Below are 16,605 nucleotides of genomic sequence, written 5' to 3' on the forward strand. Positions count from 1 at the left end.
GGGCCATGGGCTCAGTTTCTGGGCCAGGGCCTCAGCTCTATCAAAAAGAGCTTCGCTCAGATGGAGCTGGTGAGGAAGGCCCCGCGCTGGGCTCTCAGGCTGTCGTGCCGGCTCCTGAGAGGGGGTATCGGTGTCCTGCTTTCTCGAATTAAGTCGGTTCAAACTTCACGGCTCTATCTCCTTAAACACTGCCATCAGAAAATAGCACATGAGTCCCCTCCAGGCCATTTGTCCTGAAAGGAAATTTCTGAGTGAGGATCGGGCAGGGATCCAGGCTAGGGGGATGCTGTACTGGTTTATTTACCCCCTTTGCCAGCTCTGACTGACACAATGAGAACAGCATGGACTGGATTTGCCGTTTCCTTCTTTTACGGCTGGCCCTCCGGTTTCCCTGAGGAATTAGAGAGCTATTCAGTACGCTGACTTATTTAATTCACTTGTAAAAGAAAATGTTCCTGAGGAGGGGATGCTCTTCACCAGGATGCTTAACACACCTGAGGTCTGAGGCCCCAGGACAACCACCCTGGGGGTTGTGATGTGCTTTCTGTCTTTTTCCCCATCACTGGAGCATTGTCATTTGTCTCTCACCCCCTCAGGGTTGGGAAAGAGGCTCATTCTAAATGCCTTCTGCGGCTCACCACCCAGAAGCCTTTTGTGTATCACCAGCTGTGACAAGGGTCTGAGTCTGCAGGACGAGGCAGGTCAAGTCAGCCCTCGGAGGAAAGACACTCAGCCCTTGCCCCTTCCTGCCTGCTCCACCGTCACCATGCCAACAGCACTGTGTACGCTTGCATTCCAAGGCCTTCTGGATGGGCCTCATTACACAAAATAGCATCACGAATATGTACATATAATCATGACCAAGAATTTGCACGGTGCCAGGCGCTGACACACATGACGACCGCATGCCGTATTTTAAGCGGGTATTTTAAGCCCGTTTTATAGAACCAGGATTCAGAGGAGGTGATAACTTGCCCTAGTTAGTGTTAGGGACCAAGAGAGGGGATAAGCAGGCCAGGTAGGTGATGGGAAGCAATGTCTCAGCCCAGTTTTCGGGTAGATATTTGGAGAAAAGCACAGACTGAAATATGACATCTGTTTGCATTTTGCGGCTTTGCCACAAGAAGATGGGTTTTCCCCAAGACTCTTTCTACCTGTGAATCAAAGATTATTCTTCAAGTTTTGGAAGTGTAAGGTGGAAGGAGTATGTTGAGGAATGAAAAAAGAGGTGGAAAGACAGAGAAGTCAAGATTGGGGACGGGGGAGATGAAGGGTGTGTGTGTGTATGTGTGTGAGACTGTGAATAGCTGCCTCCCACCAGCCCCTGGTTGGTTAACAACCTCCTTGAAACCACTGCCCAGGGTGGAGTCTCTCAGTTACCTTGCTTTGGACACAAGTGGATTCAAAAGAACTTTGTAATTTTTTAAAATAAATTTATTTATTTATTATTTTTGGCTGCGTTGGGTCTTCGTTGCTGGGCACGGGCTTTCTCTAGTTGCGGTGAGCGGTGGCTACTCTTCATTGCAGTGCACGGGCTTCTCATTGAGGCGGCTTCTCTTCTTGCGGAGCACGGGCTCTAGGCACGTGGGCTCAGTAGTTGTGGCTCACAGGCTCTAAAACGCAGGCTCAGTAGTTGTGGCGCACGGGCTTAGTTGCTCCACGGCATGTGGGATCTTCCCGGATCAGGGCTCGAACCCGTGTCTCCTGCATTGGCAGGCAGATTCTTAACCTCTACACCACCAGGGAAGCCCAAGAACTTAGTAATTTTAAAAGATCTTTATTAACTACATTAATGTCGAAAAAAGATCCTTCCTGGCTCTCTCCTTCAGGCTATAGAAGAAGGGACTAAGGTACAGAGAAGTTAAACCATTTACCCAAGGCCACCAAATCACCATCGGCAGAGCTGGGACGAGAGCCAGGTCTTCTCGCACGGTGTCTGAAGCCTCCCTCCCTGGGGCCGACATGCACCAGGTTGAAATAGGGCAGGGCGGCGCTGCCGTGGCATCCTCCTTGGAAGGGAAAGCGTTTGGAAAAGGCAGCTGTTGGAAAGCAGCTTCTCTGACAGCTGTTTCAATGGTGGAAGAAGCAGCTTTGATTTGGGTCCTTGCAAGGGAAGAGCTGGGCATTAGGGCTGGTGGTGAGGAGGTCACCTTTCATTTCATGACCACCTGGATGGCGAGATAACAGGGACATAGTAACAACCAGTTTTGCAGCAAAATCCATTCTGGGCACCAACTCCGATGTTCAGAAAAAGAAATCACTGGAAAAAGATTTGCTCTAAAGTGACTCCAGAGCGTCAGGCATTTCGTGATGCCTTGGGGATGTCTGCTCTCTTTGAGCCTTTTGTTTCTTTTTTATTTTCCTTCTTCTTCTAAAAGGGGAGCTACTGCATGGAGAATAATACTTAAAAAGAAACACCCCCTCCCCATCCCTGTGATGTAGGACTCCTTGGTGGCAGAGCTAACGATGACTTGGAAGTGCGGCCACATGGGTTTGAATCCTATAGTTAACCTTTACTCACCTTCTTCACCTCACTTTCCTCATCTGTAAAATGGGGATTAGAACAGTACCTACCCCATAGGATTGTTCATAAAGATCAAATAGGCCAACATTCATAAAACATTCAAAACTACCTGGCATGTGACATTAGGTCTGTATATATATTTGTTAAATAAATAAAAACAATTAACTACCAGCCAAGCAGAATACAGAAGTGGTGTTACGGGTCAAATGTGGGTGAGGGCTTCATTCAGTTGTGACTCGGCCCCAGGTTCACTTAGATACATGGAATGTGGTCCATGTGTTGGCAAATGCCACAGCCATGAAGGTAAATTCACTCTTTTGCCATCTTGGATGAGTGATCCAAATAGCACGGCACTCATCAGCCTTGGATCAGTAAGTACAGGCCCCTTCTTTATTTTATTTTTTAAAATTTTTATTTATTTTTATTTATTTATTTTTGGCTATGTTGGGTCTTTGTTGCCGCTCGTGGGTTTTTCTAGTTGCGGCGAGCGGGGGCTACTCTTGGTTGCGGTGCGCGGGCTTCTCATTGCAGTGGCTTCTCTTGTTGCGGAGCACAGGCTCTAGTCGCGTGGGCTTCGGTAGTTGTGGCTCGAGGGCTCTAGAGCGCAGGCTCAGTAGTTGTGATGCACGGGCTTAGTTTGCTCCAAGGCATGCGGGATCTTCCCGGATCAGGGCTCGAACCCATGTCCCCTGCACTGGCAGGCAGGTTCTTAACCACTGTCTACCAGGAAAGACCTAGGTCCCTTCTTTTTGATACTCACAGTATGAAGGCATGAGTTCTCACTATATTCATAGCTAGAATCAGCTCCCCTCAATCACACTGCCCAGTTGTTCCTGAGGTCCCCCGAAGAGGTGCCCCACGTGCTCTCATTTTACACGTGTTCCCCTGTCAGTGCCCCCTCCTCCCACATGCCCAAGACTGTTGACCTCAGAGCTGCTTGGAGCAGCCTCATCCCTGCCCCTGCCCTTCCTGGAGAGGCAATGTCCATGTCAAGATAAGTCAGTCCACATGACTCAAATCAGGCCTGACATGCAGGAAGTGCTCAGTAAATGCACACTTTTATTACTAAGACTGTTTTCTCTGGATGCCTCCTGAGCTTCTAGTTCCCAAAATGCTGTAGCCTGGTTAGTTTCCCTGCAGATGTAGGGAGACTGGATGCTTCCTACTCAGAAACATTTTATTTTCTGGGTGCTGCTGTGCCTACCATTTTATAACATTTTTCTTAAGTATTCCAGTCAGTTTCTGGCCCATACTGCTCGTGTGAATCCCATGAAGGCTCTCCTGAAGATCTTTTATAGCTGTCCCTTTTCTAATCGTATGGGCTCACACTCAACCCAAGAGGTCAGATCGTAAGAACAGCCAACATTTATTGAACTCTTGCTAGATGCTAGGCACTCTTTTATGTGCCAGGTAACGGTGACATCATTTAATCCTCTCAACAACCCTATCAGGTTGGAATTATTACCAATCATTTTATACATGTTGAAGCTGAAGCCCAGAGAGCATACCTTGCCAAAGGTTACCCAGCTAAGGAATGGTAGAGTGAGAATTCAAACCAGTGATCTGTTTCTGGATCCCAGCTCCTAACCAGTTCACCACAGTGATGGAGAACAGAGCTCATGTTACCCTGATCATACTCTGATCCTCCTTTATTTCCTACCTTGCCCAGTGGTACCAAAATCCCTTCTTTACTCCTCGGTTGCAATAGGAATCTTTCCCCATATCTCAAACTGATGTAAACATTTCCTGGGATGCATTGAGGTGGAGGAGTTTCCTATACCTTTGAAGCATCAGCTACACATCAAAGCTATCCGTTAATAAGGGCTGGTATCCTGAAGCACAAATAGCTGATTCATATGGCAGTGGTCTTAACCCCAGAACCCAGAATGGTCTTATTCATTATCCTTAAAGACTCTGTCCATTGTCCCATATGTGTCACTGTGCTCATTTAATAACGCAGTTGTAATGCTTACTGTGTAACTACTACATATCTAATAGAAATGCTTGCTAAAGTTCTCTTCTTCTCTTTTTGATATCTGTTCTTTCATTTATTGGTTTCTGCTGCTGTCCAAGTAGATGAGAGCAGTCAAGCTAGCTACATTAAAATGTGGCCCAGAGAATTCTTCACATTTAGTTTCTTCATTCATTTATTCATTCATCAAATATGTATTTAGCCCACCACATGTAAAGAATTCATAAACAAGCGTAAAAGCAAACGTAAAGGGGATAATATTCCCGATATTAAGCCAGTATGATTTGATGCCCTCTTAAATCGTGAATCCATGCAGCCTCTACCTGCAAGACTGACTCATGAGGCATATTGCCCTGAGGAGGGAAAGACTGGACACTGTCTGGAACAAAGAGACCAGGGACCATGTTGATGGTGCAAGACCAGACTCCGGCCTCTCAATCTCATGTGCTCACTGCCCAGATAACCATCTTGTATTAAAATTCCCTCTAAGTGGTTAGGCATAAAGCTTTTAGAGATCATCTACTTCAACACACTCCTTTTCCCGGTGAGAAAACTGACTTAGAGAAGTGAGTGACGTGCTCAAAGAAGTTAGTGGCAGAGTCAAAATGGACCCTAATGCTCTGTTTGGAATCTAACAATTCTGAACCATATAGTACCGTATCTTCTTTGTTACTGGGGGACATATCTAGGTTTTCACCCATGTTCATGTTTTATTTTTAATTCATTTTATGGTCAAGGAAAGAGTTTGTCCTGACAAAATCCCTGTTTCATCATTGCTGGCAGAGTTTCTCTTAAGAACAAAGGTGGAGGTTGTGAGCCTGGCTGTGAATGTGTCATCTGTTCTGCCCCTTGTCATCTGGTAGCTAGCGGTGGCCAATTTGAAATGGTTAAGATCAGCATGTGCCTTGAATGGTGATCATTCTAGCTTCAGTTCTAATCTTCACAATGATTTGACACTGTCATTAAGATGTCAGGCCATGAAAGAAAACACTCTTTACTTGTGATTGAATGAGTATTTGGGACAACTGGTAACCCTCTGATTGGATCAGTATGTGAACCTTGAGCCCCAGAGGACTTTTCATCTTTTCTCTGTGTTGTTGCAGCTGTTTGGGGCTTGACCCATTGACACAGTCACTGTTTGGTGTCCATATCTGCAGACTGGACAGTTTCCCTCTGCTAGATGGTTTGGACTGTGGGGACTAAAACTTCTTTATTGGTTTACTTGAGGATAAACAGATCCCCATCTAAAACTCGGATCACTATGAAAGCAAATGAGACTCCACATGGTATAGAAGGAAGAGAGGGCAATGGATGGAAGTTGTATCGTGGCGGGTTGGAGTCCGGGTCTTTCCATGACCTGATGAGGCTCTACGACATGTCACTTCATGCATCCATTCCACTTTGTTCCCCTTTCTTCATGATGTCAGTGATATCCTGCCCTGTGAGTCTGGGTTAGCTGCCAACCAGACGAGGCATGGATTGTTTTTCTCCATCTCTGGACCTTATCTATGGCATAGAGATCCTTAGGGATGTTTTCTTTCTTGAGAAGCTGGTATTAATTTCCTCTAAGTATTGTTAGGACGAGGTAGAGACATATATGAGAGAATAAGCTGGAACCATGTGTGATTGGGAGATGCTCATGGGACATGGTGGTCATTGTGGTATGCATCCAGTGAGCCCTCCGGAAGCTGAGTCCATGGTGACAGTGTCATGCTACCCCTCCCCCACTGCGGGAAACCCGTAGTCAATAGGTAGGAGACCTACAAGGTACATCCAACTCTTTGTGCTTGTACATTTGCCAAATGAAGCTAATTCAAAGATTTTCCTTTTAAGAATATTTTCTCGCATGAAAGAATTTATGGTCACTATTAAAAATGTGAAAAGAGGAAATTATAGAGGAGAAAATTAAGATGACTTCATATTGCAACATCTAGAGATATGAAGATTTTAATATTGGCAAACGGCTTCTCTGAAAAGTTTTCCAGTTGCGTTACTGTTGCTGGAATATGAATGCCCACTTCACTGCATCGAAGCCACATTCATTATTAAAATTGAAAAGAAATGCCCCTTTTATCAATGAGAACTGGGAGGCAAAGCATTGTTTTAAATAATATTTTTGTTAATATAATTATTGAAAAAAAATTTTTAGTTGTGAATGTTTTTTTTACACTTTTGACTATTTTAAAAATTTGTTTATGGGTTCTTATTGAATTTTAAGGCCATTTTGTATGTTTGGTACATTAACCATGACATGTCATTGTTATAAATGTTTCCCCGTACTTTTTTTATGATTCCATTCTTTTTGTTACAGGGTTATTGAGGTATGATTAATGTATAATACACTGCACATATTTAAAGTGTACATTTTTGATAAACTTTGACATATGTATACAGTCATCAAACCATCACCACAATCAAGATAATGAACATATACATCATTCCTAGAAGTTTCCTTGCACCCCTTGTAATCCCTCCCCCCGACCCCCCGCCATCCTCAGTAGCAACTGATCTGCTTTCTGTCACTGTATGTTAGTCTGCACGATCTAGAATTTTATATAAATGGAATCATACAATATGTACTCTTTCTTTCTGGCTTATTTCATTTACCATAATTATTTTGAATTTATCCATGATGTTGCATGTACCAATATTTCCTTTCTTTTATTTTTTTGTTGAATGGTATTTCATTGTATGGTTAAACCACAATTTATCTATCTTTTAAAACACTTGATGGACATTTGGGTTCTTTTCTGTTTGGGGATATTACAGATAAAGCTGCTGTGAACATTCCTGATCAAGTCTTTGTGTGGCCATATGCTTTCATTTCTCTCAAGTAAATACTTAGGTGCAAAATGACTGGATCACATGCTGGGTGTGGGCTTACCGTTTAAAGAAGCTGACCAACTGTTTTCCAAAGTGATTGTACCATTTCACATTCCCACCAGCAGTGCAGGAAAGTTCCAGTTACTCTACATCATTACCAATGCTTGGAATAGTCAGCATTTTTTAAAATCCTTTTTTAAAATTGGGAGATAGTTAGTTGCTTTAGCATTTTAAATTTGAGCAATTCTAGTGGTGTGTAATAGTATCTTTTTGTGGTTTTAATTTGCTTTTTCCTAATAACTAATGATGCTGAGTGTCTTTTCATGTGCATATCGCCATTCTTATAGCTTCTTTGGTGAAGTGTCTGTTAAAATCATTTGTCCATTTCTTGTTTATCTTATTATTAAATTTTGAGAGTCAATATATGTTTTAGATAAAACTCCTTGGTCATACATATGCCTTGCAAATATTTTCTCCCAGTCTGTGACTTGCCTTCTATTTTGTAACATGTTTTTTAAGAGTATAAGTTTTAGGGCTTCCCTGGTGGTGCAGTGGTTGAGAGTCTGCCTGCCGATGCAGGGGACACGGGTTCGTGCCCCAGTCCGGGAAGATCCCACATGCCGCGGAGCAGCTGGATCCGTGAGCCATGGCCACTGAGCTTGCGCGTCCGGAGCCTGTGCTCCGCAACGGGAGAGGCCACAGCAGTGAGAGGCCCGCGTACCGCAACAACAACAACAAAAAAGAGTATAAGTTTTAAATTTTGATGACGTCTGATTGATTGATTGACTGATTGATTGATTTTTGCTGTATTGGGTCTTTGTTTCTCTGCGAGGGCTTTCTCTAGTTGTGGCAAGTGGGGGCCATTCTTCATCGCGGTGCACGGGCCTCTCACTATCGCGGCCTCTCTTATCGCGGAGCACAGGCTCCAGACGCGCAGGCTCAGTAGTTGTGGCTCACGGGCCTAGTTGCTCCGCGGCATGTGGGATCTTCCCAGACCAGGGCTCGAACCCATGTCCCCTGAATTAGCAGGCAGATTCTCAACCACTGCACCACCAGGGAAGCCCTGATTTCTTTCTTTCTTTTTTTTTTTTTATAGTCTGTGCTTTTTGTATCCTATTTTAGAAATCTTTTCCAAACCCAAGGTCACTAAGATTTTCCCCTATGTTTTATTCTAAATGTATTGTAGAAAGTGATCCAGTTTTAGTCAACTTTTGTATGTAGTGTGAAGTAAGAATCAAGTTTTATTTATTTTTCCATATGGCTATTTAATATTTCCAGTGCCATTTGTTGAAAAGATTTCCTTTTCCCACTGAATTTTTTATTAGTGTCCTAGGGCTGACATAACAAATTACTACAAATGGGGTGGCTTAAAATCCAGAAATTAATTTTCTTCTAGTTCTGGAAGGTAGAAGTTCAAAATCAGGTGTTGGTAGAACCACACTCTCTCTAGAGATTCTGTCTTCACATGACAATCTTTCCTCTATATGTGTGTCTCTGTTTTCTCTTCTTATAAGGACACCATTCATACTGGGTGTAAGGACCACCCTACTCCATATGAACTCAACCAATTACATCTGCAAAGACCCTATTCCTGATTAAGTTCACGTTCTGAGGTTCTGGGTGGACATGAATTTAACCCAGTATAAATTACTTGGACACCTTTGCTGGAAATCAATTAACCATATATGTGACTTATACTCTTTGATTTGGATCATTGCTTTTATGCTTCGAAAGTCATTTCTCATCCTGAGATCAGTTTAAATATTAACCTCTGTTTTATTCCAATTTCTTAAATGATTTAACTTTTAAAAATTTGAAGTAAATTTTGGAGTATGGTGTATGGTTACACTGTAAGATTATTTTTTTCTCCAAAATAACCAATTTCTTTTTTCCTGCCTAGTGCCTAGCATTTATTTAATGTTTTAAATTCTAAAGATATATACATGATACTTTATATAAATGTCTGTATATGATTACATATACTTTTTTAAAAGAGCCATTTTCTGTTTGTGGGATAATTCATCTCTTGCCCTTTCTGATGCTTCCTTTAAGTTCTTACAAGCATATACATTAAGATCAATTTAATGACCATTTTGTTCTATTACTGTTTTTGAGATTCGTACCAGTACTACACTCTAATAATCACTGTAACTTTATAATTGGCTTTAACAGTTATCAGGGAAAATGTATTACTTTCAGTTTTTTTCCTGCTTATTTGTCAAAATGAACTTTAAAATAACTTGGTCAAAATTGTTCAAGTCCATTGTAATTTCTACTCAACTAGCATTGTACCAGTGCATAATTTGGTGGAAGACTGCCACATTTTCAATTTTAGTCACACTATAGAGATATCTGTTTATGCCTTCTTTTATGTAAGTTTTTTATATCTTTCATTAAAGTTTTATAGTTTTCATCACATGGGTTTCTATTACACATTTCTTATTAGCATCATTCCTAGATTTTTCTACTTATTGCTTTCTGTCATAAACGGAGTCTTTCTTTTCCCTATTATATCTTTTAACCAGTTTTGGCTAGTGTATAGGAACGTAAATGTCTTGGTATATTTATATTTTATCTGGTCACTTAAACTACCTTTATTAATTCTATGATTTTCAAAATGCTCTTATCTCCTTTTGGCATCCAAACTTTAAACTGTGTTTACTTATTTATTTTGGGTCCCTTTCATGATTGTTTTCTGGTGTCCGGACTAATCACCTTTTCAGATCTGCAATTTGAGGCAGGTTTGTGTCTTCAGCTCATAACTAAATTCCCAGTGTCAGGTAGGTGCTATTCTGCTAGTCTGATTATCTCTTGCCTTCACTGCTTTGTTTTCTGAAATTCTCAACATTGTGGGGCATTAAAATGTACAATTCCCCGTGAGCAGTACCACCAGGGCTCTTCTTTGGTCCCATCTACATTTCCTTTTGGAGGTCATAGTTTGGCACAGTGTCCCCTGCCATTTCCTATCCTGGGTCATAGCCTGCTTGTTTCCTGAGAACTGCTCTGTCCGGCCGGGTGGAGGAACTGGAGTGGGTCGTAGTGTGTTGGAATTCTTTGCCAAACTGTTGTTGAAATGTTAGGATAGTTTTCTTCAATTCTTAGAAGAGATGCTTACTATTTATCTTGAATGTGTCATGCTGTCATGCTCTGTAGAAATGATTAATAATGACACCAACTCAGTTACTTAGTCTTCAGTGGAACTAACCTTGACCAGAGCAAGGATGAAGACAACATAAAATTCTTAGCATGAGCAAAATCTTTGCTCTAATAAAAGAAAATATACCCATGTCTTTTAGAGATGAATATATCTACTCCTGGTCCTTAAATGTTGTCAAAGCAATCTATTTGATTCAGAACTATTTAGATTTATATTTGGCTTTAATACAAATTACGGAGAGTGAAAGATTATAACCTATCGAATAAAGTAAGAATCCATGAGTCTACACTGATATAAATAGATAAATAAATAAATAAAGGAAAGCTCTTCCTTAAAGTAGAATGTCAACTAATAAATGCATAATAAATTATGGAATTAGGAAAACACCATTTGCCAACTAGCGTAGTGATAATTGATTTTAGCATAGTGCGTCAAAGTTTGAGGAATAAAAGGGTATTTACATAGCCTCCAAGTATATCCCCACAAGCTACTTTTTGTTACAAAGAGAAAATAGTAACATTACAGTATAGATACATGGCAGACACCACCTGAACAAATGATCAAAGAAACATTGCCAGAAATGGCACGAATGGACAGCCTGTGCCACCTGACACCATGCTCTGAGAACTTTGCATTACTTCCAGAGTATTCCTGCCAAAAGGCATAAGTGGGATCTAATTATGAAGAAGCATTGGACAAACCCAAAGTGAGGAATACTCTCCAAAATAACTAGCTTGTATTCTTCAAAAATATCAATATCATAAAGTACAATGACAAATAAAAGAGTCAAGAATTGTTGTGGATTAGAGACATGACATCTGAATGCAGCATGTGATGTTGGATTTTCTTTTGCTGTAAAGGGCATTATTGGGACAAATGACAAAAAAATCTCAATAATATTTGTAGGTTAGATGATAATGCATCAAAGTTCATTTCTTGATTTTGATGATTTTCTGTGGTTATGTGAGAAGAGCAAGTGGAAAAATGTTAACATCTGACAAATCTAGAAGAAGAGTGCTGGTCATTCTTCTTTCTTTTCTTGAAATTTTTTTGTAAATCTGAAGTTTTGTCAAAATGAAATATAAGCAAATACAAATTTTAAATTAAAAATACAAAGTATGATAGTGATGTCTCATTTTGTACTATGTTTTAATTGTTATAATAACAAGCACTTACATAACACTTACTCTTTGGCACATATTTTATATATATATATACTCATTTAGTCTTTCTCCTGTGAGCCAGATGGTGGTGTTATTCCCATTTTCAGACCTGGAAATTAAGGGACAGTGAGGTTAAATAATATGCCTGTATTTATATGCTAGTAAAGGGAGGACATAGGATATGAACTCCCAGGAATCTGGATCCAGAATCCATGTAAGGGCTGAATGAATCACATAGACTTCTTATTTCAACACTCATTAATACCACCTGGAACCCCTTTTTAGAAATTTCTGTTTGGAGTCTGTAATAGTTATCTGCTTCTGTACAATGTGTTACCCCCAAACTTAGTGGCTTGAAATAATAGACACTTAACATCTCACAGTTTCTGATGGTTAGGAGTCTGGGTGCAGCTCAACTGGGTGTCTCCAGTCCAGGATCTCTCAAAAGGTTGCAGTGAAGCTGTTGGCTGAGGATGTGCTCTCATCTGAAGGCTTGCCTGGTGGATATTTGCTTCCAAGCTCACTCATTTGGTTGTCAGGAACCCTGGGTCCTGTACCACATGGCCCTCCCACGAAGCTGCCTTGTGACAAGGCAGCTGGATTCCCCCAGGGCGAGCAAAGAGAAAGAGAGAGAGAGAATGCCTAAGACAGAAGCCACAGTCTTCTTATAATTGGATCTCAGAAGTGACATCCCATGCTATATTCTATTCATTAGAAACAAATCAAGAAGATCATCTCACTTAGAAAGAGAGGGGATTTCACATTTCACTAGGGAGTAAATGCCAGGAGGTGGGGATCACTGGGGGCTGTCTTAGGGGGGCCACCTACCACAGAATTTATGTATCAGTTGTGTACACGTTTTTGTATTTATTCTCGTTGGGTATAATGATCTCTTGAAAGAGGCCAGTTTTTGCATGTAGCTAGAAACCACATGGCAGGGGAATGGAATGGTAACTTACTAAGAGGTAACCTTGTTTTGTCCTGGCAGTGAGTACAAATTGGCTTCCTATTACCTTTTTCAATCCAGTGCCATTAGCCCTCTAGGTACTGGAAATTCCTCCCAGTACCAGCAAGTAACCGGCTGTGACTTTGGGACCTCCCTCAGAGACTGTCCATTCCCTTTCTGCTCAATGTATCCATGTCTTCATTGGCCTGGCTATGCTGGATTAGTGGACTCCCTGAGGGTAGAGAATGTGTCATTTTTGCCAAATCTGTTACTTCCCACCTAGCACAAACCCTGGGCCAGGAACTGGGTTAAAAGAGCACTAGCTTCTTCCCTAGGAGAGCTTGATTGATTTTTGGCCATAGCAGAGCGTCTGACATATGCCATGTGCTTTGCACACTTGGTTGGTTCTGTAAGACAGGCTATTATATCTGTGCAGTTGTTATGGGGAGACCAAACCGATTTTGAACTCGATAACTTCCCAGGATTACAGCCTGAATCTTTTCCCCTTAATTGGAAAATCTTTTTGCAGGGCAACACCTCTGTGAAAGTAATCCAGGCAACAGTCTGTAAAACAAGACATCATTTCCACCCAGTTCTGTCTCCTGCCATTCCACATGGCCTGTTTCCTCTTTCTTGATCCCCAAATTCTCACTGTTGGAGTTATGTTTTTGGGATAGGCATGACTTTTTGGAAGGGGGAAACAAAAATAAAAATGAGAAAATAACCACCTCATTTAATTCCATCTCCCAAGATTAACTAAGTTAACCTGTCATTGTGCTTCTTCCTAGTCTTTATATATATATAGGTTTTTATTTAAAAAACTAATAAAGCTAGAGAATTCCCTGGCAGTCCAGTGGTTAGGATTCCACACTTTCACTGCTGAGGGCCTGGGTTCAATCCCTGGTTGGGGAACTAAGATCCCACAAGCTGCGAGGCCAAATAATAATAATAGTAAAGCTAGAAGCATATTACACCACCTCTCATTTTTTCCACTTAATATTTCATTAATGTTAAATACGGCTGCTTACCATTCCAATGGGAGTATATAGTTAGTTTAGCACGTCTCTCTTTGTGGATGCTTAGTTTGTTTCCAAGTTTTTGCCCTTAAAAATATTGCTATCGGGCTTCCCTGGTGGCGCAGTGGTTGAGAGTCCACCTGCCGATGCAGGGGACACGGGTTCGTGCCCCGGTCCAGGAAGATCCCACATGCCACGGAGCGGCTGGGCCCGTGAGCCATGGTTGCTGAGCCTGCGCGTCCGGCGCCTGTGCTCTGCGACGGGCGGGAGAGGCCGCAGCAGTGAGAGGCCCGCGTAAAAAAAAAAAAAAAATGCTATCATGAATATCCTTGGGCTGAATAATCATGCACATTTCTAATGGGTTCCTTCTGATAAATTCCTATTAGTGAAATTATTGTGTCAGAGGAAGGAATGAGAATTACCTTGGATTCTGAGAGCAGCAGGGAAGCTCTAGAAAGGGAATTGGCTGCCGAAAGTGGACATGAGGTCAAGGGCCACATGGGGGGAGCACGGGCAGTGGTGTTGGCGGTTCAGCACTTGGCCCTGCCGAACGGCAGTCAAACACTAGCTTTTAGCAAAGTTACTTCAACTTCTGAACCTCAGTTTTGATTGGTACAAGGGGGTGAATGATCTCATGTAAATCAGAGCATAGGTCCAAAGGCTTCTGCCAAAATCATCCCTTAGGAAAGAAGGCAGGTCCAAAAATTCAAATCCTTATAAAGTGTCTGAAATTTTGGGATGGTGTCTCACTGACTTTAACTGAAAAAAAAAAAAAAAAAGGATTGTTTAAAGAAAATACATTGGCCTGAAATGACTTCAATCAGTGCTTGTTTGGTATGCTTACAGAGGTTTTTTGATGGAATCAGTCAACAGAAGGGAGGCAAACGACTTGAACACAGATTTAGCTGTTATTTCTGGGAATCCGACCTCATGAATTGCGAATATTGGATGCCATTGTAAACAGACCTTCTGAAGATTCCCTTCAAAGGCAATAGTGGTTACATTGTGGTGCTCGTAAACATACACCTATAGTGTGTCAATACATAAATCGCTGTCCTAATGTTGTATTAATGGATATTCGTGGCTTGGGATAAACTTTCCAGTGACTGTGGGCTGTATCTCAAACAACTGAGATGGAAATGAAGATGACGTGTCCTGGAAAAAATGAATTGACTCAAAAATTGACTCTGGAGATAATGAACATGCAATGAATAAAATTATGTAATGATATGTCAGACTGGAAAAAGGCAATATTTCTCCATTAATGTATAATTTAAATAGTATGTGGTTATAAATATGTATGTGCAACCAAATTAATAAATTAAATTTTGTAAGTCATATTTACTTTAGCTACGGCCCTAAGAGTTTATATAATTGACTGGATAAAACATTGGTGTTAGGCCTTCCCTGGTGGCTCAGTGGTTAAGAATCCGCCTGCCAATGCAGGGGTCCCAGGTTCGAGGAAGGGGTCCCTGGTCCGTGAAGATCCCACATGCCACGGAGCAACTAAGCCCGTGTGCCACAACTACTGAGCCTGTGCTCTAGAGCCTGTGAGCCACAACTACTGAGCCTGCACTCTAGCGCCCACGTGCCACAACTACTGAGCCCACGTGTCTAGAGCCTTTGCTCCACAACAAGAGAGGCCACCGCAATGAGAAGCCCACGCACCGCAAGAAAGAGTAGCCCCCGCTCGCCGCAGCTAGAGAAAGCCCGCACGCAGCAACGAAGATCCTACACACCCAAAAATAAATAAATTAATGAATTTTTAAAAAATTGGTGTTGGAAGGATCTTCTTACTGAGTAAGATGGGTCTCCTTATATTTGGGGAGACGTATTAGTTATCAAACTCCTGATGTGTGAGAATAAAAGTGTTATGTTTATCGGATGCTCAGCCCTCTGCCTGTTGCATAGCAAGGGCTCCACTCACTCTGGCTCTTGTCACGGGGCGTCAGATGGCAGACGCTGACTCTGGATGAGCACCTATTGGGGCTGGGGGAGGCAGGAGGGCTCTAGGACAGAGGAACATAAGGCAAACTTACTTATCATATCACGTGGCTTAGGGCAGGATTTGACCATGTACAGTGGCTTGTTTCCAAAAGCAATTTTTTAAACTCTTAGAAATAATGTTTTGGGTGGGGCCCCAGCTGAGCTTTCTGGCTCTTGTACAATGCGTAGAAGCACTTTACAAATTACAACCAAGCTATTTCATGTCCTCACAACACATAGAAGTGTGGAGTGGCGGCTGGGCTTTAGTTCACAGTTGAGACTTCATGGTGCGTGCGGGTCCCGTGCTCCGTGCAGCTGTCCATCCCCTGTCCTTCCCTTCATTTGAACCTCCATCAATGAGGCTCGTTCCCAAGCCACTTGCAAGGAAGAGGATAGATGTGTCTTCATACCAGCTTCCTCTGCCAGGCTGTGACATATGGATCCTTGGGCCGCTCTCCAGAACACTGGCTAGAGAGAGAGACGGACAGAGATCGATCCAGAGACAGAGAGAGGGAGACAGACAGAGGGTGAGAGAAACAGAGATAGAGAGACAAAGAGAGAGATAGAGGGAAAGAAAGACAGACAGACACAGAGAGACAGAGACAGAGAGACAGAGATAGAGAGAAACAGATAAAGAGACAGAGACACACAGAGACAGAGAGAGCAACAGAAAGATAAAGAGACAGAGAGAGACACACAGAGAGAGGCAAAGAGAGAGACAAACAGAGAGAGAGCCAGAGAGGGCTGCCTGCATGGTAAGCTAGCTAGTTAGCAGAAAAAGGAAGTGGGAATAATTTTAGCGTGATCGTGTTCTTCCTGACATGTGCTCCAGCTGTGTTTTCATGTGTCGTGTTTTGGAGACTGTGTCATGCCTTTACCCCGGGGCCTGAGGCCTGAACCTGTGCCTCCAGGAGCAAGCGCTCAGCAGTGGGACCCCTGGGCAGATAACTGACCATCTTTCTGAGGCTGTCTCTGGCCACATAGGTAGCAAACCTGACTTCCCCTGGGAAGAAGGCAG

This window comes from Mesoplodon mirus (assembly GCF_964341445.2).
Source record: "Mesoplodon mirus genome assembly, chromosome: 4".
NCBI classification, from domain to species: domain Eukaryota; kingdom Metazoa; phylum Chordata; class Mammalia; order Artiodactyla; family Ziphiidae; genus Mesoplodon; species Mesoplodon mirus.